Genomic DNA, 23,130 nt, shown 5'->3' with positions numbered 1-23,130 from the left:
TTACAACATTTCAGAGGGAAAACCCCCCTCATGATAGTATCAAAAAATATAAAGTGCCCAGGAATAAACTTATCAAGAAATGTGTTAGCATTATAAAGAAAAGTACACAATTTTATTGATGTAAATAAAGGAAGACTTAAAGAAAGACACACAGCATCCCGAAAGGAGAAGACTTTATATCACACACACAAAAAATCCATTTTCCCTGGGGTGCCTGAGTGGCTCAGTCATTAGGCATCTGCCTTCAGCTCAGGTCATGATCCCAGGGTCCTGGGATTGAGCCCCGCATCAGGATCCCTACTCTGCGGGAAGCCTGCTTCTCCCTCTCCCACTCCCCCGCTTGTGTTCCCTCTCTTGCTGTCTTTCTCTGTCAAATAAAAAAATAAAATCTTAAAAAAAAAAAAATTCCCCAAATCAGTTTGTAAATCCAATGCAATACCAATTAAAATTCTAATGGAATTTTGGGGTGCCTTGGTGGCTCAGTCAGTTAAGCGTCTGATTCTGGATCTCATCTCAGGTCATGATCTCAGGGTTGTGAGATTGAGCCCCCCATTGGGCTCCATGCTGGGCATAGAGCCTGCTTAAGATTCTCTTTTTCGGGCGCCTGGGTGGCTCAGTTGGTTGGGCAACTGCCTTCAGCTCAGGTCATGATCCTGGAGTCCCTGGATCGAGTCCCGCATCGGGCTCCCTGCTCGGCGGGGAGTCTGCTTCTCCCTCTGACCCTCCCCCCTCTCATGTGCTCTCTCTCAAATAAATAAATAAAATCTTTAAAAAAAAAAAAGATTCTCTTTTTCCCTCTCCCTCTGCCCCTCCCCCATCTCTCCCTCTTTAAAAAAAAAATCTTTTTTTTTCTAAAGATTTTTTTTATTTATTTGACAGAGAGAGAGAGAGTACAAGCAGGGGGAGCAACAGAGGGAGAGGGAGAAGCAGGCTCCCCACTGAGCAAGAAGCCTAATGCAGGGCTCAATCCCAGAACTCTGGTATAATGACCTGAGCCGAAGGTAGACACTTAACCAACTGAGCCACCCAGGCACCCCTAAAAAAAAGATTTTAATGGAATTTTTCCAGCTGATTCTAAAGTTCCTTGGAGGAGGAAATATGTACATGGACAGCCAAGAAACTTTATAAAGAGAACAATGGAGACTTTACCTATAAGCTATCCAAATACAAAGTTATAGTTATTAAAACATTATGGTATTGATGAGGAAAGATATGAATGGACCAATGAAACACATGGGATTTTGAAAATAATTATAAAAGTTTTAGAAGAAAAAGTAAAAGAATATTTTCATAATCTCATGGTAGGAAAACCTTCATTAAAAAACAAACCCCCACCCCCAAGCACACACACAAAACAACAGAGTAAACCTAAAAGGAAAAGATAGATATGGAAAAACATGTATACAATTTCTGTATGTATCCTAAGGGCTAGACTGGAATTGGCAAATAGCAAACATCTCATGGCTTACTGCTTTTCCACCTGTGGCAGACATCATTAATCAATCTCAGAACAATTTCCTGCTGAACCTATACAAGTTTTTACAGTTCTCTCCAATAGAATACTTTGGACAGTCACCACCAGTTCGTTATACACTTAGCATAAAAAATGAAACCATCTGATGCCCCAGGGATATACAATTCTTCCCTGTGGCTGTGACCTATAGGGGTATTCATGAGCTTCTCAGGGTAAAAGGCTTTTGTCAGCACATCCTCCTGGAGTACAGCTCCCTCAGAGCTCTCCTTGGTGCTGAAAATTAGTCTGCATTTCCCTGTAGGTGCCTGGATCCTGCCACTTCCCACCCTGCCACCATTGTTCACATGAACCAAATTTCCCTTAGCTGCCAGAGATGCACCTTGTAAATAAACAACACCCAGACTATGCTAAGGATGAGAAAAGAACAGTTTGGAAGTAACTAATTCTGAAAGGGAAGTGTTAGATTTTGTTATGAGACATGATCTAACCAAACAAGAACCCAGGTAATTGTGGGAGTCAGAATCAGAGATGTGGTGAACATTAGAGCATCTTGCAAACCATGAGTGAAGGTGTGTGTGGGGGGAAGTGAGAATCTAATGTTTTCAACCTGAAGCCCGCCTGAGACAGAGTGAGGATGAAGCAGGTCTCAGAGACAGGAAAGCACAACCAAATTCAGGTACTGGGAAGGGTGAATGACAAAGAATTATATGGACCTCCATTAAATTCCATTGAAAAGATCCTTGCTGGTTAATGGATATTTCTTTGTCATGTGACTCAAAGCCCCAACCCTCTAATCATATGGCTTAACTTTCTGGAATGGTCAGTCTCCATCCTGAGTCATCTCATTAGTATACACTTTCTTGGGGTCTACCACAAGTCACCTAATTAGCATAAACCATCAGGTGTGGTCTGAGGGGCCTATCATGAATAACAAAGACACTCCTATTACCCAGAAAATTCCAAGGATTTGGTGGTCACCTCCCAGGAAGCAAGGACAAAGGCCAGCCAAATTCTTTATTACACTCTGTCAGTACCTTTGCAATTGTCCTTATATTTAGCTCTCCTTAATTTACCCAATTTGAGGGTGCCATCTCTTCTCCACTGTGACCCTGGCACCCTGACTAGTACAACAAATGAAACTAAAATTAAATACATCCCTTCTAGCACTTCCATTGGCAAGAACTTAGTGACATGGCCATACCTAGCTGCAAAGGAGCCTGGGGAATGTAGTCTGTAGCTGTGTGTCCACGTGCCCGCCTAAAACTCTGCTACAGTGGCAGAAAGAAAGGATGTGTTTGAGGGAGTAAATAGTAGTCTGTCACACTGCCCAGTCATTTTTTTTAAATTATTATTTTTTAAAAAGATTTTATTTATTTATTTATTTATTTATTTATTTATTTATTTATTTATTTGAGAGAGAGAGAAAAAGACAGAGAGAGAGGATGTGAGTGGGGTTAGGGACAGAGGGAGAGGGAGAGAGAGATTCCCAGGCAGACTCCATGCTGAGCATGAGGCCCGATGTGGGGCTCGATCCCATGACCCTGAGATCATGACCTGAGTCAAAATAGAGAGTCAGATGCTCAACCGACTGAGCTACCCAGGTGCCCCTAGGCATTTTGAACATCTTAAAATCTTTGCCAGCTTGATAGGCAAAAGGTAGTATTTTGTCATTATAATTTGCATTTTTTGTTTACTAGAAAGGAAGAACATGTTTTCATTTCCTGTTGACTATTTGTCTTTATTGTACTGTGATTTTTTTTTCAGGTCTTTGGTCCATTTTTCCACTGACTTTTTAGAGAGTTTTATTGATCAAATGAACTCTTTTAGGCTTAAAGATAATTCTTTTTTTGTCAAAGGAACTTAAAAAAAAACCCTAGTTCAAAACTGAAATGAAGAAAGTAATAGAAAAATCACAAAAAAAGACAGACTTCATTGAGCCTCATGTAAGGTAACTCTTCTCTGGTGACTTATTCCTGGTGGATTCACAGGCACTTTACCTTGGTGTCTCTTCTAGTTTGGGTCTCCACATGGCCATTTTATGTGCCATTGCCTGGGAGCAGGCAAATTAAACATAGTGCTATGTTTTCTTCTTTCCAGAAGGTTCAAATCTGTTCAGGTTGGAAGAAGGTGTTTCTAATTTCTAGCATGTTTCTCAAGCACAGGAGACCATCTTCAGTGTAGAGGTCCAGTGAGTGTTGGCTCCTTTGGTGGGGGTTCTCAAGCTGACCACTTCTGGAGAATTCTCATTAGCTCAGTCACCAGGCTGTGACTTCACAAAATATGACTCTAATATCTTAGTTTGTGTCCCCTCCAAAATAGAGCCCGAGTCGAGGACTTGGGAACCAAGAGTTTCATGGTGAGGTAATATCACAAAACTGGAGCAAGGGAGAAGGGGGAAGGAGACAGGGGGAGGAAATGCCAGGGAAGGGTGTGTGTTGGACTGGGCAAGCGACAGGCAGTCTGCTGGGAAATCTCTAAGGAAATGTGTAGAATGCACCTGAAACTTGTCTCTCGAAAGGACAGTGGACAGAGATATTTGTCCTCTGGCTCCCCTCCCCCTATGGGCAGAAGCTGACCACAGGACTGTTAACTCCCTGAGACTTCCCAGCTGCCTTGGAAAATCCCTAAGTGGCCACCATAGCTGCAGCTGAACTTAGAGGTGGGTCAAGCGGATATGGTGGGCCATGAATAGCATGGCTATGTTGCATTTTTTCAGTATGTAAATACCTCAACCACATACTAAGAAAAATACACATGTTGTGTTTTGGGTAGGGCCATTCCGAAAGCTGCTGAGACTTCAGCAATATGGGCTGGTGGGGAAGGGCTAGCAGCTGGACCACATGGAAAGGGTCTCCAGGTGGCACAGAGTGAATCAAACTCAGATGGGGAGTGGGACAAAGGGTGTGAGGACATGGAGCTCCAGGCTCCAGGTTTGACAGGTTGCAGCCCTGCCTGCAGGTGGGCTGAGGCTGCTGATACAGCACTCAAGGGCTGGATAGGCTGACCCCAAGGAGAGACCAGTGTTCCCAACCATGCCCCATCACAACAAAGTATCCACAAGCAGGCAAAGGGGTAGATTTGAGGATGTGTTCATCTTAATGGTGTTCATTATAGCAATCTGAAAAAACAAGCTGGGCAATCAGAAGACATGGGTTACAAATTATGATACAGCCATTAAAAATAAAGCCAATTTGCATGGATTGCAGAAGACAAAGGACAAATTGAACTGCACTGGACAAAATCCAGACTGTGGGAAACTCTACAGGCCAAACAGCCAGCGTCCTCAACAGACATATTTTAAGGAAAAGAACAGGGAGGAGGGGAACCTATAGATTAAAAGCACTTATTTTTTTTTCAAAGACTTATTTATTTATTTTAGAGAGAGAGAGACAGCTCTGGGCTGGAGGGGGTGGGGGAAGGGGCAGAGGGAATTGGAAAGAGAATCTCAAGGGGACTTCTGATTAAAAGCACTTAAATGACATAGGAAATGTTTTTTAATTGCCAACTGAACTATGGTATCTAAGTGTTTCCACTTGGGTGATAAAACCACAGAGAAATGCAAAGGAGTGATTGACATAAAAATAAGGATAGTGGTTATTTTGGGGTGTAAGGAAGCAGTTGTGGCCCGGCGGGGTGCAGGGAGGCATTAGGGAGGCTGGCCAAGTTCTCTGTCTTGAACCAGGTGGTGGTCACAATGGTGTTTATTATAATTCATTAAGCTGTACATTTGTCTTGCTGTGGCTTCTGTCTCTTTGTTTTATTTTATATTTAAAAGGTGGGGTTTTTTCCTAACCTTTGTTTCCTTTTACCTTTCTGTATTGTCTGAATCTTACACAGTGAACCTTTTTGTTTCCAGTGAATCATTTCAATAACTATTACTTTTAGTTCTTTAAAGCTGATTTTATTTTAGGGGGAAAAAAGAATAAAGCACATATGGTCACCATGCCAACCCCGTGCCACCTGTCCCCACGTCCCAACCAGCCCTCATCTTGGCTGTGTGGTTCTCACAGGCACATCCTCACCCCCAGCAGCTCATAGTGGCCCATGTTCATGGAACACTCACCCAGGGCCTCCCCCTCAGGCACTGGCTTCTCTACTCCTCATGTCTGCACCAACAGGAGCTCCAGAGTGTTGGGAGGGTGGCACGTCCAGAGCATGGAAGCTGTGCACCACCTCCATCCATACCTGCAAACACAAGCAAAGTATTTTCCTGGCAGAGGTTATAGGTGCAGTCAGTACGGATTTCTGCTGGGAGTCCAGCAGTGCCCTGGGAGAGTCTCTGAGGCTGGACCGAAGAGCCGGCCTCCAGTGGGGACAACAGCCTCTGGCTGGCCTTGGTGAGACCCGGCCAGCTCCCTAGATTCTGTCAGGCGAGCGGAGTTATCCCTGGAGACTCAGCCTAGAGTAGGCCTTTATCTGAGTGAGGGTCAAGACCGAGAGGAAGCCCCTGGGTCTCCTCCCAGGCTGCAGAGCGGGCTGGGGCCTGGAGGTTGGAGTTGGGGGGCGGGGGCTCACAGGAGCCGCAGACTCATTATCCTTCCCAAACCTGCTCAGCCTCCAGGTTCCCCAAATGAGTGGGCAGAACTGCCACCCTCCCGCGCCACGCCCCCACCAGGACAGAGTAAGGACACAGCTTTGCTCTTCCTTCCCCATCCTCCCCCTCCCAGGTGCCACCCATTCCACCACCTGCGTCTCCCAAGTTCCCCATTTCTCTCCACCCCTGAGGCGCTTTCCTTGCCCGGGCCTCTCTGCTCAGCCGATGGTTCCTCTGTGGTTCTATGGCGGGTGGCACGTGCTTTGCCAGGACATTGCCGTGGTGAGAGTGTGTTGCTTGCAGGCGCCTTGCCAAGCACTCTGTCCTCACAACCCCATGAGGTGGATGCTATTATTAGCCCCACTTTACAGATGAGGACACTGAGGCCCAGACCTCTCACGTCCGTTGCCCCATTATGGCAGCTGTCACGTGCTGCGGTGAGGCTAGGATTCGACCCCAGGCCGCCTGGATCCAGTCGTAAAGACTGAGAAGGAGGGCTCTGGCATCAGCCGGGGCTGGGCTGGAATCTCCCAGATTCTTACCTAGAATCTTCCAGGTAAGTTGGAATCTTATCTAGGAGCTTGCAGGCTGTGTGACCTGAGGACATTCACATCGTCTCCTGAGTCCTAGTTTTTCCATCTGTAAAATGGAGATGCTGATCTTACATCGGGTTGTGGAGAAGGTAAGATGAAATAATGCGCTTAAAGTTTGATGGAGGGTAGCTACTATCTCATTGCCCACGGCGCTTCCCTCTTCCAATCTTTCCTCCCAAGTCCCACCCACCACCCAGCAGGCTGAGTAATTTTTCTTTTTTTAAAAAATCAGCTCTTAAAAAAAAAATGCCATCTTGATCCCATTATTCCCTGACTAAAACCTTCCACATGGTTCCAAGGCTCCTCATTGCTACAAGATAAATCCTCTCTCTTTATCCCAGAATTAAAGGCCTCCCTGATGTGGCTTCTGATGTTCTGTCCCCTGTGCATCTCCTCTGCCCCTTCTGCCCTGGATTCTCCCTCTCACGTCCCACACTTCATCACCCTGGCCTTTTCCCTTACCTCCCAGGCTCCTCACACACCCTTTCCTCTACACAAGCAACTCCTGACTCCTGGAACACAATTCTCCACTGGGTCCGCTTGGCACTCTCCAGCTCTGCCCTTAAGACTGAAGCTCAATGTCACCACCTCTGTGGCTCCCCTTCTCTGCTGAGGTGAATTAGAGGTGAATTAGCCCACACTCTCCCCTCCGCCCTTGCCTAGCAATGCCTTTATTGTTATTCTTACAATGCAACGTGGAGTTATGGCTTCAGTCTCCTCTACTAGAATATAAGCTCTTTGAGGCAGAGACCTCTGCAGATGAGGTTGGGAGTCCCAAGTGGCCCTACTCCTGGGCCCCGAGATCCTCTTCAGCTTTTCCATCTGCTTCCCTAGAGGACAGAGAAGCACCTGCTGAGGGAGGAAGCCTTGGCACCAAGGGTCAGCAGTGCCGCTCATTGGAAGACGCCTTTTGGAGGGATCTGCCCAGCTCACAATGGCTCTTTTCTCCAGACTGCTCTCCTGGCCAGTGGTGGGCCAGCTTCCTTGGACACAGCCAATCAGACTATATAGGCAGTAGCCCCAAATGGTCCAGTCTCAGCACAGATTCAGATTCAAAGACACAAAATACAGCCATTAAATAGGGAATTGAAAAGAATTCCAAGGGCGCTTGGCTGACTTAGTCAGAAGAGCATGTGACCCTTGACCTCGGGGTCATGAGTTTAAGTCCCACATTTGGTGCAGAGATAATTAATAAATCAACTAAAAAAAATAATAATTCCAGCCTTTACCTGAATTTTAAGAACAATAAAGGAATCCAGACTAGAATTCACAGCGGCTCTCCTCACCTGTCCTTCTCTCCTCCCCACCCCCACTAGCGCCTGTTCCACCACCTTTCACTCACCAAATCCCCGGATGCCCCTTGGGTTTCTCTTTTTCTCTCCTCCCTGCTTCCCATTTCTTTATCATGTAGATTGTCTTCAGCTCTCAGCTCTCACCTTTCCTTCCTTCTCTCTGCTCCCATCCTCTATACCCATTCTTCTGATTCTTCAAACTTGGGATCTGGGAACCGGGTTGACAAGTGGTGGTTGGAGAGCAATGTCAAGGGTAGGGAATGTACCTGACATTGGCACATCAATAAATACTCTCCCCAACAGGTACACAGGGGACCTGGCACTTTCTTCTGTTATTCTTTTATTCCGGACACAAGTCTCATGCACAATTTGCGTATCATTACCGTATTTATCCTCAGGTCTTGCAGCAATCCTGTCACACCTGTCTTTTCCCAATCCTGGCCTGCCTTTTACGGTTCACAAAGCACTTTTATATTCCCTGTCTCACTAGACTTTCATGATAACCCTGGGAAGGTGGAGATTAATGTTTTCCCCATTTTACAGATAGAAAAACTGAAAGAAGCTGAATCACCTGCCCAAGGTGCCACTGGCAGGATTTGAATCCAGATCTTCCTGAGCCTAGGTACAGCTCTTAAACACTACTCTCCTTGTCTTTTAAACCACGTCTTCCTTCAGCTGATGCTGAGACCATCATATTCATATTAAGATATGCACATATATACCCACACAGTCACACCCATCTACACAGAAACAATAAAGGACACACACATCCATACACTCCCAACAGGCAGATGGTGCATGCCTACCCAGGGGCAAGCACAACACCCAGGCACACGTGTCCCCACACGGAAGCATAGTCTCCAGCAACACAAGTGTGTGTGCACCACTGGAAAATCTTCATTAATATGGACAAGGGTGAGGTTAACCCCACTGCTCCCCCTGTGGTCCTCCATGGCCCTGAACTCCCCCCAGACCCTCCAGTCACCGTGGCCTGTCCCTGCCTGAGCCCCTCCACCCCCTTCTCCTCCTGAACATTCTTTCATTGTGCCCTTTCCTGAACTCAGCTCTGCCACCAGGCTCTGCTGGGACCTCGTTATTTTTACAGCTGCAGGGAGCAAACTCTCAGAGAGAAAGGAAGGCTTTGCTAAGAGGGTGGATGCCTAATGTTCAGAGTCACTGCCAGCCCAGCCTAGAGGGGCAAAGGTTCCCCTGTCCAGCTGAGATGGTGGCTGTGGTCAGCCCGGACCACCTCCAAGGCCTGCCAGAGGGATCTTCTCTGCCACCGCTCCCAACTCTCCCCTCAGGGCTGGGGACGCCCTGGGATGGCTCTGGGTTTTGCGCCCAGAAAGGTCTCTAGCCCGGTAGCCAGGAGAAGGGGACTGTGCATCAGTGAGGATGTGGGCAGAGCCCTGGAATTCTCCCTGTTTCACTTGCCCTTACAGGGCAGGGAGCTCCAGGGCTTGGTTCATTCGTGTAGGTCAGAGGACCTGCAGGGTGGTTCATACCACCAGGAGACAGGAGGGGAGGGCTAGTTCTGGGAATCTTTACATGAGGGGAGAAGTGTGTTGGGCGGGGAGAGGCAGGGAGAGGCTTAGGGACAAATGGAGGGAAGCAGAGAGCACCTTATTATGGGTAGAGTCTCCTGTTGGTTGCGGAGGCAAGGGAAGAGCACCTCCTGAAGATGATTTCATCTCGCCATCTTGCTCCCAGTTCCATAAACCTTCCAAGAAGGACTCTGGATTCTTTCTGCTAACTTCCATCCCAGGTGCTGCTATCAGTTGAACTGAAATGGCATCTTTCCTGCCTCACATCTGGCTGTAAAGGCCTAGTGTGGCATCAGATGTTCTCCTTCTGAGGTCCCCCTCTTGTTGCCCTGCCTCTCAGACCCACACCTAGCCTCCCTGGCCCCAGGGCCTCCACCAAGTGTTGTCCACCAGAGTGGACACCTCTGAGTCCCCGGCTCTGCAAGGTGAGGCTCCTGAGACAGCCTGGAGGCACCTTTCTGGCACAGGGTCGGGGAGAGGCCTCTGGGGGCTCCCCCAACACACCCACCTGCTCTCTGCTGCAGAGCAAGGGCCATTGTTGATTTTAGCAAAGTTTAGCAAAGAACTCATTTTTTCGTTTTCCAGCCCAGAATGCCCCACTTGTGGAGTTAATTCCCCATCCCGACAGGCTAGTGCCAGCCAGATTCAAGAGTTTTGCTGAATACCCACTGGGCACCACTGTTTCCATCACAGGGTTAATTAGTCCCCACGAGCCTCAGCCAAGGGGAGGCTGCTTGGGCTGGGAGTCCAGAGACCCAGATGTCGATTCTGAAACTGCCAATGACTATCTGGGTGAGCTCTAGTAGACAAGGCCCTTTCCCCTCTCTGGGCCTCAGTTTTCCCACCTGCAAAATGAGCAGCTGAACCTGGACAATCCCCAAAGTCCTTGCCAGCTGGCTCAAACTCTCCGTGACATTCTGTGATGCGGACATTTCTATAACCACCAACCACAGTCGAGGATGACGTTCTAAGTCATTCCATGACATTTACAGCCATCTTACAGCATTCGATGATGACATGGAAGGTTGGTCCTTGACATTCGATGACATTTACAACCATCTACAGCATTCTGTGACATCTCTTGACATTTACAACAATCTATGACATTTACAAGAATTCACGATATCCTGTGACATTGACATTCCAGAGCATTTTACGACATTCCTAGACATTCAACAGCATTCTATGGCATTCTAGCCATGATATTCTGTGGCATTCTGTGACATTCTAAATTTACCATGTCGGTTTGTCTCTCCTCTGAGGGGCCTCCCTGACATAGCCAGAGAAGCCATATCCCCCCTTCAAGATCCTCCCCCAAATCTCCTCTTATCCAGGGTGCATGACCCCTCTGTGGCCAGAGGTCACTGAACTTGGGTCTCTAGAGCCATCTGGCCACTGTCCTGACGTGGGCTTTGGGGTTGGGGGGAGGGCAATCTCTCCAGCAACAGTCATCTCTTTGAGAGGTTTTGCTCCCAAAGAGATTCTTCTCTTACCCCACCATCAGAATGTTCCAATTAATGGCTCCTTCCTTTAGGATAAGGGAGTCTCCTCTGCATAATATTAAGCTTAAGCATTCCAGATATTTGAAAAACTTTGACATATGGGAATGGCAATTTTATATGGTTCAACCTAATGCAACAGAAAGAATGTGGGTTTGGGAATCCGTCCTGGGACAAACACCAGCGCTGTTTTGTTTAGCTGTGAAACCCAGGCAAACTTATCAGACCTCACTTTCCTCATCCATAAATATAAATAAGAACTTTTTATTCAAGGGGTTGGTGGAGGATTCAATGGAATAATGCAGGTAGAGTGTAAGGCCAAAGATCTGGAACAGAATAAGAAGGCCTCAAAGATCATCTTCCTTCTCCTTTGTCTCCTTCCCCTGAAACAATAGGAAAAGAATTCATGAGTGAGGTGGACAAGTCGAAAAAGAAGACCTACGTTTTGGTCTTGACCCAGCTACCTCCTCACTGTGTACCCTTGAGACAGGGATTCTGTTCCGTGGACCTCAGCTTTCCCATCTGTAAAATGGGGTGGGAAACAGGTCAACTTGAGGACCTGATGGCCTGGGCTTCTCTGGCTGAGGAGGGGAAGGTGATAGAACAAGGAATCCTGAATTCTGGTGGGGCAAGCATTAGGGAGCAATGGGTCCCCATAGGCTATGAGGACAGGACACTGGCAAGAGGAAGGAGCAGGGCAGACCCAAAGGAAGAAACATTTCTTTCTAAGCACTGTGAGATGACAGGCTTGGTGGTAATGCTGCTTCTCCAGTGTTTTAGGAGAATGGCCCCACAATCTCCACCTGAGGGAGAGGACAGGTACCCCACCTGGTGGGTGGTACCGTCTCCAGCCCCGCAGGCCCCTGAGTGGCGGAAAGGACTCGGGGCTCGTGCTGAAACCTTAAGAGACTGCGCCCCCTGGTGGCCAGACTCTGTCATTGCAGTACAGGGCTCTTAAGTCCAGGAGGCTGACTCACCTGCTGACCAGTGGCTTGGTCCTAGCAGGGCAAATTTCTTTTTGAGAGGACATTGGGAGAGGGGCTTGGAAAGTTGGGGCAAGCCTATAAGGCAGAAGACTGGTAAAGACTCTTAGTAACCTTTTCAACAAAGTTTAGTGAGCACCTAATGTGTGCCAAGCCGAGTGTTGTGCTCTCCTGCTTAGTGCTGAATAAGACAAAGCCCTTGCTCTACGAGGAGCTTACAGGGCTCCTGGGCTGACCGAGGACCTAACTGTGAACATGAACCCAGTTCTTATCTCTGGACTCTTCACGGTAATCCTGGGAGGTGAGAATTAATCTCCATTTTACAGGAAAGGAAACTGAGAGCTGAGGCCACATAGCTGTAGGGGGCAGAGCTGGGATTCATTCTTAGATCTAGATGATTCTCAGGCTTCCCACCTCATGAGGTTTGTGTAGTAGGAAGAGCCCATCCCAGGCAAGCTTCTCATCCCAGGTAGCCTTCTTTGGGAAACGGGGCCTGGGAGGTGCCAGTGGGTTCGGCAAGGGAGGGAGTGTCCGGACGCCCATGCCCTGCATCCAATGGGACTGCCTTCCAGAGTGGGGGATGCTCAGCGTCCGGGAGCCTGGGCATTGTTCTCATTGTCTTGGTCTTCTCTTTGTCTGAGGAGCATCCGGGGCTCGCTCCTCCCCTGGCGGAGATGGGGGCCAGCTGCCTGGAGAGTCTGCCGCCGCTCATTAGAGCCCTCACAAATGCCTCTCTCACGGGACTCCCCACCCCAGGGTCTGAGGGAGAGTTTGACACGAATCTAAAAATAGCTGCTGTTTTGTTCCTTTGTTGGAGGGGAGGGGCTGGCAGAGGGGCTCCGGCTCCCCCTAATGACCTGCCCACAAAGAACAAAGCCTTTTCTCTGGATTTGCTCTGCTTCCGCAGCTCCCCGGCCTCCCCAGCTCCTGGAGTTGGACGGTGAATGGTGGCCCTGCTGGCAGAGGCAGGGCCAGGGCCCAGGCTGCTGAGCCAGACAACCTAGGCCCCAACAGCACACAACGTGCAGGGAGACCCGTGGGCAGGGCTCCGGGCGGGGAGGGGTCTGCACGTGTCATGTGACATCGCGCGTGACGTCACACCCCACGGCACAACTGATAGGGGGACAACAATCATTGTGTGTGGCTTATCGTAGGCAGGTGACTCTGTGCGATTGTGTGCGACCGAGCTGGAGAGTGGCAGGTGGCAGGTGACAGTGCAGGTGACAGCGACTAACCCAATGTCAGGAAGCCATAGCAGCCCCCGTGGCCCATGGCAAGCCTGGCCCAGCTTCTAGCTCCCTGTCTCTCTGGGCAGCTGGTGGGGCCTCCTTCTTCGGGTTTCTCTTGCCCATGCTTCCTGTTCTCTTCCTCTTACCTCCTGCTGCCTTGCTCCCCAGGCATCTCTCTGCATCTGGGCCAACGGTGGTGGCGTACTTGACTCTCTGGAGCTTCCGCAGATGCGGCCGCCCACCACCCAACGCTGGGAGAAAGGCCGGACCAGAAGTAAGCACGCCACACTCCTGCTGAGTCCCGCCCAGGGAAAGAAGGCAGAAGTGGGACTTGGGGACCAGCCAGGAGGCTCTCAGCTTCACCTTCAATGTTTGGGTTCACTTCTCAAAGGGAGAACACATGCATATATTTAACAGCAGAGTTTTAAAAAGAATTGAAGCAGACATGACAAAAAAGTTATTTGTTGTTAATCTGGCTGGTGATTTTGAGTGATTATTATGCTATTTTTTTGACTTCTCTGATTTTTAATCTCTCAAAATAATTAAACAAAAGCAATACAAGCACGTAATAGAGTTTGTTATACACAAAAGTTAAAGCTGAGTGCTTTACGTGATTATCTCACTGAATGTTTCCCACATTCCTAGGAAGGGGCTATTATTTGCATCCCCCATTTTATAGATGGGGACACTGAGGCTCAGAGACCCTGTGGCAGGTCTGCTGGCTTTTACCCCAACTTCCACACTGCATGGAAGCTCAGGAAAGCCTTGAGTTTCCCCTCTGCTGGATCACCTGGCACTGAGGGGATGAGGCCCATGTCCTATGTATTAGTTATCTATTCTGTGCAATAAATCATCCCCAAATGCAATGGTTTAAGATGACAGTAATCATTTAATATCTCTCACAGTTTCTCTGAGTCAGGAATCTAGGACCAGGCTGGGCTGGGAATTCCTGCTTAGTTATCCTGAGTATTCAGTAAGATGTTGAGGGGCTGCACTCATCTGAAGGTTGGACTGGGACTGCAGGGTCCACTTGCAGGTTGATTAACTCAAATTTCTGACAAGCTGGTGAGACCTGTCAGTCCCTCTTTATGTGGGCCTCTCCTCAAGGCATCTGGAGCTTCCTCACAGCATGGGGCCTGGGATCCAAGAGTGAGCACCCCAGGAGAACCAGGCAGAAGCTATATTGTCTTTTATGACTTGGTCTTGAACTTACATAGCATCACTTCCATGGTATTCTACTGGCCAAAAGGGTCAGTGTAGGGAAGGATTATCTAGAACTGTGCAGGGTTTGAGATTTTACCCTAATTGCATACTAAGGAGTTGGTTTGCCTCTGCTTCTTGCTGGCAGAAAACATGCGACAGATCAGAAGAAGTTTGTTACTCACAGCAATAGCGATAGCCCGAATTATAATAACAGAGCCCCAATGGCCACAGATTAGCATGAAGAGGGCTAGAAATCACCTGCACATGCACTGAGTTGTGTTATAGGAGAGCCACTCTGATTAGGGGACCCAAATCTCTTACCATGGGCAGTAGCATGCCTGCTCTTCACCCTGCAGGGGGACACTGTGTCTGTCTTCCAGGGGGTTTGCCACACAAACATCCATGACAACGGAGCCCAGAACAAAAGACAGTCAGTGCCTTGCTCACAAATCATGCTAACATGTGAGATCTCTGTCTTAGTCAGCTAGGGCTGCCATCACACAATATCATAGACTGGGTGACTTAAACAACAGAACTTGATTTCTCACAGTTTCAGAGACTGGAAAGTCCAAGATTAAGGTGTTGGCCAATTTGGTAGCTGGTGAGAGTTCTCCCAATGGCTTGCAGATGGCCACCTTCCACTGTGTCCTCACATAGCAGAGAGAGAGAGAGAGAAGGAGAGAGGAGGAGAGAGGGAAATCTCTTATAAGGCCATTGGTCCTACGGGATTAGGGCCCCAACTGACGACCTCCTTTAACCTAAATTAACTCCCAAAAGCCCTATATCCAAATATAGTCACATTGGAGGTTGGGGCTCTAACATACGAATTTTGGAGGCACACAATTCAGTCCATAACTAGCTCCAGGAGAACTGTCTCCCAACTGGGACTACCCAAGAAGGTGAACAGTCATCTTGGACGCTGGCTACCATAGCTCAAGTTTTGTAGCGGCATCCTCAAGGAATCTCTTCCTGAGGCAAAAAAATGGGGAGTGGAAGCCATAGCCTCTTTGTTATTAGTGATTAACATCCTTTAACAAACACCCTTAACTAACTGATACCCCTCCTCCAAAAGATCCCAAAAGATGGGAACTGGGACCCTCATCTCTTCCCTGCCTTTCTCTCCCGCCTCCATCTTTGAGGCAAGCCTTCCCCAATGCCACATTGCTCCTCCCGGCTCTAGCCATGTGGCTCTATCTTTAATAGATAAATAGGAATGACAGGAAGTTGACTACTGTGTGGTTGTGAAATCCTATTTTTGAATGTCTGAAGCTGAATTTGTCTTTCTCTTTTTATTTCTTCTGGAGCATTCCTAATTCCCCCAAGGCAGATGGATGTTCCCTGACCAACCATTGCCAAGATCAGAAATTTTTTAAAGAGTGGGGTGCTTGGGTGGCACAGTTGGTTAAGCATCTGACTATTGGTTTCGGCTCAGGTCCTGATGTCAGGGTCATGAGATTGAGCTCCTCGTCAAGCCCCGTGTCTGGCTCCATGCTCAGTGCCAAGTCTGCTTGGGATTCTCTCTCCCTCTCCTTCTCCCTCTGTCCCTCCCACCCCCCAGTGCTCTCGCTCACTCTCTCTCTCTCAAATAAATAAATAAATCTTAAAAAAGAATTTTTTTAAAAAGCACATTGATAATTTTCAAACCACTAAGCCAGTTTACACACAGAATCGTTCAGAAACACAAGTGGGATTATCTAATACATATTGTTTTAAATTTTGCTTTTTAGGGGCACCTGGGTGGCTCAGATGGTTAAGCGTCTGCCTTCGGCTCAGGTCATGATCCCAGGGTCCTGGGATCGAGCCCCGCGTCAGGCTCCCTTCTCCATGGGAAGCCTGCTTCTCCCTCTCCCGCTCCCCCTGCTTGTGTTCCCTCTCTCGCTGTATCTCTCTCTGTCAAATAAATTTTAAAAAAAATTTTTACTTTTTATATTAGAAAATATAGATTCCATGTCAGTAGTACAGATCTACTTTTTCAACAGTGCCACAGTATTCAGAGTATATATCTATACCACATTTTATTCAACCATAATTCTTCTGAAAGACATTTAAGTTGTTTCTAAATATTTCTGTATGACTGTAGTGCTTTAGGGAATAAACTTACAAATATATTTTTGCATGTATGTGCTAGTAATTTTGTAGGATCGATTTTTACAAGTGGAATTACTGGGATGTAGAATACACATACTTTATATTTTGATAGATACATGAGTGTGGTCATTTCCCCACACCCACGCCATCATTGATTATCATTTGCTTTTTTTTTTTTAAGATTTTATTTATTTGACAGAGAGAGACACAGCGAGAGAGGGAACACAAGCAGGGGGAGTGGGAGAGGGAGAAGCAGGCTTCCCGCAGAGCAGGGAGCCCGACGTGGCTCGATCCCAGGACCCTGGGATCATGACCTGAGCCGAAGGCAGACGCTTAATGACTGAGCCACCCAGGTACCCCTCATTTGCTTTTTAGTTTAGTAAATCTGTTGGGCAAAAAGTGGTTTCCTCACATGTTTTAATTTTCATTGTTATTATTGAGCTTAAGCTTTCTTCATCATTTACTGGCCATTGGTAATATTTCTTTCTAGCCCATTTTACCATTGGATTGCTGTTATTTTCTTATTGGTTTGCAGCAACTTTTTATATGTCATAGACATTACCCTTTGTCTACGATATAAATTTAGATACTTATTTCCAGTCAACTTGTTTGTCTTTTAAATTTCTTTGATCCCTTTCATTGCACAAAAATTTTATTTTTATAGAGTTGGATCTGTTTATCATTTGCTTTATAACTTCTGGGTTTCATGTTTTTCTTGCACAAACCCTTTATGGGATAAGGATATTAACCCTTTCAGTAAGCCTGGGTCTTCCCCTCTGAACCTTGTCTGATGCTACATGTAATTTGAGCTATTGAGGCTGCAGCCAAAAGAGGTCACCTCCCCCTAGCCTGACACTAAAAAGGGGGGCCTCCCAAAGGGTGATGATGGAGGCAACGAGGCACCCCCCCTCCCCAGTGATGTTTGTTAAACAAAACAAGCTGAACTCCCAGGAGCAGGTCTCTTTGGAAAGGCAAAGCTTCTTAAGAGGCCCCAGGGGGAGCCTGGGAGGAGCCACTCTGGATCCTTGGCTGCCTGGGAGCCTGTAGGAGGAGCCCGCACCTGCAACTATCAGGCTTCCTCCCTGTTGTACCTCTGCCAGCACACTCATAGACACTCACAATCAGTGCCACCCAAAACACACCATGAACACACAGAAACACAGTAAAAACTACACGTGTGTGCATACCCCCATGGACATAGCTGCCATGTGTCCCCATTCATAAATGGTAACATGTGCACACATAGGGATGCCCACATGTACAAAGCACATGTACATGTGTGCACAGCTGCATAGAAATGTGCACGCAGGTCCTTCCAGGTACGCGCTAATAAGAGATGCAGTATGCGCATGCGCACACTATGCAGCTGTATGCACCTGCCGTCTCAGTCAGAATCTCAGCAAGAGGCAGTTGGCACACTCAAACAAAACCAGCAAAATGTAATAAAGGGGCCATTCACAAAGGTGAGGGTAGGGTAAAGGGAAACCGGAGCAATAGTGATGCACCTGGTGGCTAACAATAGCAGGGAGCCAGGTTGCCGACCCTGGCCTGAAGGGTCAGGGGACAGGGCCATGTGGGAGTTGGTGAGAGCTGTAGCTTTGCAGAGGACTGGCCAGAAGAAATTGCGGCGTTCAGATCCTCCGACCACAACCACAGCTGAGCCGCAGCTTGGTGGGGAAGGAGCCAACCTGTCCAGCCCACCGCCCTCCGATCTGCTGGCCAGGCTTCCCATTGGCCGAACCCAACCAGCAGCCAGACAGGAGTCTGGCTGATGTGCTCCCAGGATCAGGGCTCTTGGGGGGCATGAAGCAGGGTGGGGAGCAAATCTAGAGGGACAGAGTATATCTGACATCTGCGCACGTATGGTGATGCTCACACGCAGGGCATGAGGGCGCACGCACACGCAGAGGTGCACAATGCACACGGGTTCTCATGTGCACTCAACCGCCCTGTGCACGGAAGCTCAAACCGCCACGGACCCACACAGGCCTGAGAAGAAGGCTGAAAGCGACACCCTGGTCCTGGCCTAGGCCTGAGGCGAGCTCCTCCCCCTTTCTCTCCCCCTCCCCCCTCCTTCCCTACCCCTCACTTCAAGCCCAGAGCCAGCTCTTTGCTGAGCTCTTTGTTAGTCTTGGCAAAGACCGAATCCCAGCCGGACAATGGGCCAGCCAGGCCTGCACAAATCACCAGCTCTTTGGGAGCCTTTCAAGGCCTGGCCTGCCTGAGTGACAGCTGAATTGGGTCGAGATCGGGCGGGGGGGGGCGGGGGGAGGCACTCCTGGAGGCAGGCCCTACAACCAATGAGCTGGGCGGTCTCCAGGCTCCCGCCTGACTCCCAACCCCCCAACAGGCTCCCCTTCCATACCACTGACTCCTGTGCAGGGGCATCTGACCCAAGCCAGGGAAACTGGGGCCCCTCACTTCTCTCAAAACCTTACTCTCCACCCACATCTAGCCCACCCCCAAATCCTATCCATTTTACCTCCTAAACCCCACCACTGCTAACACCCCAGTCCTAGTCCTGGTCTCCTCATCTTTGGCCTGGATGCCTGCCCAGTAGCTCCCTGCCTCCAGGGAGCTGCTACTCCCAGCCACAGGAACTTTTTTGAAATGTAAATCAAATCGTTTTCCTCTCCTGCTTAAGATCCTTCAATGACTCTCATAACCCCCCTCCAGATAAAGTGCCAACTCAGCCGCCGCCCCCCCCTTCCCCCCCTCCCCCGCCCTGTCTTACACCATCTGGTCCCTGACCCCATTCCCAGACTCATGGCTCACTATCTGCCCCCTCCCCCTCCCCATGCTCCCAGTTCTCTGGGTGTGCTGAACCCTCTCCTTCCCCTGGGCCTTTGCACATGCTGTTCTCTCTGCCAAGAAACCTTTACCCCGAGTACTCCATCCTCTGAATCCTCCCAGAAGAAAGCTCCTCCAGCTAACTGTGGGATAGAATCAAGTTGGGGTTTTTCCCTTCCAGCCCCTCATGGAGAGATGCTTTTGTAAAATACAAGAAATATGAGCCATTACAAAAAGATAAAATTAGAAAACAAAGTGAGGAATAACCAACTTGGGAAATAACAGTTTCTTGTAGAGTTAAATATCTACTTACCACAGGACCTAACAATCCCCACTCCCCGGTATGCACCCAAGAGAAATGAAAACGTATGTGCCCATAAAACCTGTATGAGCATATTTACAGTGGTTTTATTTATAATCATGCCAAACTGGAAACAACTCCAATGTCCCTCAATGATGACTAGATAAGTCAACTGTGGTACATCTATGCATTGGAATACTAGTCTGCAACAAACAGAGAAGAACCACTGACACTCAGCATGGATGAATTTCAGATGCATTATGCGAAGTGAAAGGAGCCAAGCTCAAAAGGCCGCATTCTGTACAATCCCATCTATATGACATTCTGGAAAAAACAAACTAGAGTGATAGAAAACCCATCAGTGGTTTCCAGGGCTGGGTTTTGGGGAGATGGGCACTGATGACAAAGGAGCATGGAGGAAATTTTGGGGATGAAGGAAATGTTCCATATCTTGATTGTTGTGGTAGTTACAGGACTATACATATTTGTCAAAATTCACAGAATGATACAGTCAAAAGGGTGGGTTTCACTGTGTGTACATTAGCTCTAATAGATCTGACTTAAAAAAAAAGGCAAACTCAAACTCCATTTTTCTTATTGTGGCAAAATCTACATAATGTAAAATTGACTATTTTAACCCTTTTTGAGTGTACAGTTATGCTCAAGTTCATTCACACGTACAACTATGTTGTACAAATAACACCACCTTCCATCTCCAGAACTTTTCTCATCTTGCAAAACTGAAACTCGGTCCCCATTAAACATCAACTCCCCATTCCCTCTCCCTCAGTCCCTGGCAACCACCATTCTGTTTCTCTCTATGAATCTGACTATTCTAGGTGCCTCACATAAGTGGAATCCTACAGTATTTTTCTTCTTGTGTCTGGCTTATTCCACTCAGCACAATGTCCTCAAGGTACATCCATGTTAAAGCGGGTGTCAGAATTTCTTTCCTTTTTAAGGCTGAATAATATTCCATTATGTGTATATACCACATTTTCTTTGTCCATTCATGCATCAATGGACATTTGGGTTGTTTCCACCCTTTGGCTATTGTGAACACTGCTGTTATGAATATTGGTGTACAAATACAAGACCTATTTAAAAAATTATTAGATTCAACAGACATAAAACTACTTTGTCCATTTGCCAAGCACTTACTCTCAATTTTGTTATCCATCTCCCTAGTCTGCCTTGTAAGTAGCAAAGTTGGCCTGGTCCCTGGGCCAGCTGGACTCTACTCTTCCTGAGCCCCCAATGATCCCCCACAACTCCCTGGCTGTGTCACACCCACTGGGATGGCCTGTTTGGGATGCGGGGCTTCCTGGGGTAGGACTAGGTTTGAGTCTTCTTTTTTTTAAGATTACTTATTTATTTATTTGAGAGAGAGAGAGTACGAGCAGGGGGAGGGGCAGAGGGACAAGAAGATTCCCACTGAGCAGGGATCCTGACGCGGGGCTTGATCCCAGGACCCTGAGATCATGATCTGAGCTGAAGGCAGACGCTTAACCCACTGAGCCACCCAGGTGCCCCCGTCTAAGTCTTCTAATTGCAGCCTCTAACTACCCCCTCACTGGGGTTGGGGTCATGCCCAGGAAAGGGACTCAGAGAAACTACAGCCAAGTGCAATCCTGTCTGGAGGCCAGTGGGGGAGCAGGGGCTTGAACCCACATCTGACCGGCTCCAGGTTTGTGTTCTCTGCTGTAAGGCACACACAGTAATGAGTTAGAGGCAGAACTCAAGGCCTGCCCCTCTGCAGCTGTCACGCTCAGGAATTTTTTGGCTAGCAGAGACTTCCACTCATTTCCAAGGTCAAGATGGGGTCACTCAGGCAAGAAGTACTAGGTTGTCTGCCTTGCATAGTTGTTACCCGGAGCTGGGTTCTCCTGGTGGGTGTTGAGCCAAAAGACACAACCAAGCCAAAGAACAGGAAAAGGGAGGGTTTTACTTGCAACAAGTAAAGGAGAACACTGGGGATATTTGCCAAAGCCATGGCTCCTCAAACAGGGAAGTCAGCATGGAATTGGGGCAAAAGTCATCTGAAGGTGACAGAGTCCAGGTCAGGTCTCTGGCTTTATTCGGTCCGGCACCTGAGTGCTCAGAGGGGTTTAGATCCTGCAAAGATAAGTCAAGAATGCGCACCAGGTCAATCTTTACTTTTGAACCAGCATTGGGCGTTTTACCACTGATTTATTGTCCCTGATACGATTAGGCTATCTCCTGGCCTGATGGTGGCTGTTCACCCGTACATTCTTCTGTTCCTTTAAAATCATTATCTACTGGGGTCTATTCTTCTGCAATTTCAACATATCCCAGAAGTTCTGCAAGAAATGTGCTTTGGGCAAGTAGTGCTGGTCAGGCAGAGATCACAAGATGGCCAGGGGCCCCAGATGACTTCTCTTATGTCTCAGCTTTCTTTTTCCTGTGACCACTAACTCTGCTTACCTTGGCTCCTGGGCTGTGGGCTGGGATATACAGGCAAGCCATGGACGATCATGGATGCTAATACATGTTTGTGCACACATGTGTATACACGTAACCTAGTATGGGGGTTCAGTATGTGTGTGTGTGAGTTCCAGATAACTCAAATTTTGATTTTTTTGAAAGAACAATCATCTTTTTTCAAAGACCAAGGGTCAGGGTAGGAGGTTTTAAAGCATGGTAGGAGCATAAATCTCTCTCCTAGTTCTGGTCCTGGCACCTGAGCTTCCAGAGGATCATAGAAAGTTTTTTTTTAAGCTGCAATTTCGACACCCAACCATGCTGACATACACATAAACACACAACACTCGATGCGTAACCCCAGGCTGGCCCATAAACCCCTGCTTAGATGTACACATAAACCCAGAGACAACCACATACCCATAGACACACATAAAACAAATAATAATTGCCAGTTTCCTATGATCCAGGCATGGCGCTAAGTACTTTGCATTCACTGCTTTACTTAATCACTTTGTAAAAATCAACCAACATGGGCATTATAAATTTCATCCCCATTTTACAGATGATGAAAATAAAGCTCAGAAAATTCTCACTTCACTTTCCAAGGTCACAGAGCTAGGAAGTGGCTGAGCCAGAATTTGAACGTCAGTGAGTTAAAGTCTGAAACCAGAGTGCATAATCATTAGACTATTGGCTAACACAACCGCATACATCACATACTCGTGAATTCACATAGATCACATGCACTGACACCTTGATTCACACCTATAGGCACACGTATGCACATGGATCCCCACATATGGCATCCTTGTGCACAGAGACACACATACACATACAAACATATAGTCAGATACCAGCAGACTCACAGCCACACATTTTTTTAAAGATTTTATTTATTCATTTATTTCAGAGAGAGAGAGCGCACTCGGGTGTGCGAGAGAGCACAATGGGGGGAGTGGGAGGGGCAGAGGGGGAGCGAGAAGCAGACTTTCCACTGAGCAGGGAGCCCCTACATGGGGCTCAATCCCAGGACCCTGAGATCATGACCTGAGCTGAAGGCAGACGCTTAACCCACTGAGCCACCCAGGCGCCCCAGCCACGTATTTTAATGTAGATCACGTGCAGTCACACACACTGAGCTTACTGACATGAGTT

The 23,130-nt window shown here is 47.8% G+C and overlaps 1 long non-coding RNA gene across 2 annotated transcripts in view; it reads left to right on the top strand.

Annotated features, from left to right (window-relative positions):
- LOC123849985 (uncharacterized) overlaps positions 1-14,013 on the top strand; it is a 31,577-nt gene extending 17,564 nt beyond the window's left edge. The window contains exons 3-4 of one of the 2 annotated variants that reach the window (XR_006792210.2): positions 8,437-8,515; positions 13,317-14,013. This is a non-coding gene — a long non-coding RNA (uncharacterized LOC123849985). The remainder of the gene's footprint in view (positions 1-8,436; positions 8,516-13,316) is intronic. The other variant, XR_010407536.1, reaches the window with a different exon arrangement.
- Positions 14,014-23,130: the final 9,117 nt, after the last annotated feature.

The sequence above is a fragment of the Mirounga angustirostris genome, unplaced genomic scaffold, assembly GCF_029215605.1.
Source record: "Mirounga angustirostris isolate CCGP_5_RB_7025 unplaced genomic scaffold, mMirAng1.0.hap1 SCAF_15, whole genome shotgun sequence".
NCBI classification, from domain to species: Eukaryota; Metazoa; Chordata; class Mammalia; order Carnivora; family Phocidae; genus Mirounga; species Mirounga angustirostris.
The sequence above is the reverse complement of the archived record's forward strand: the minus strand, read 5'-3'. Positions and strand labels throughout refer to the sequence as shown.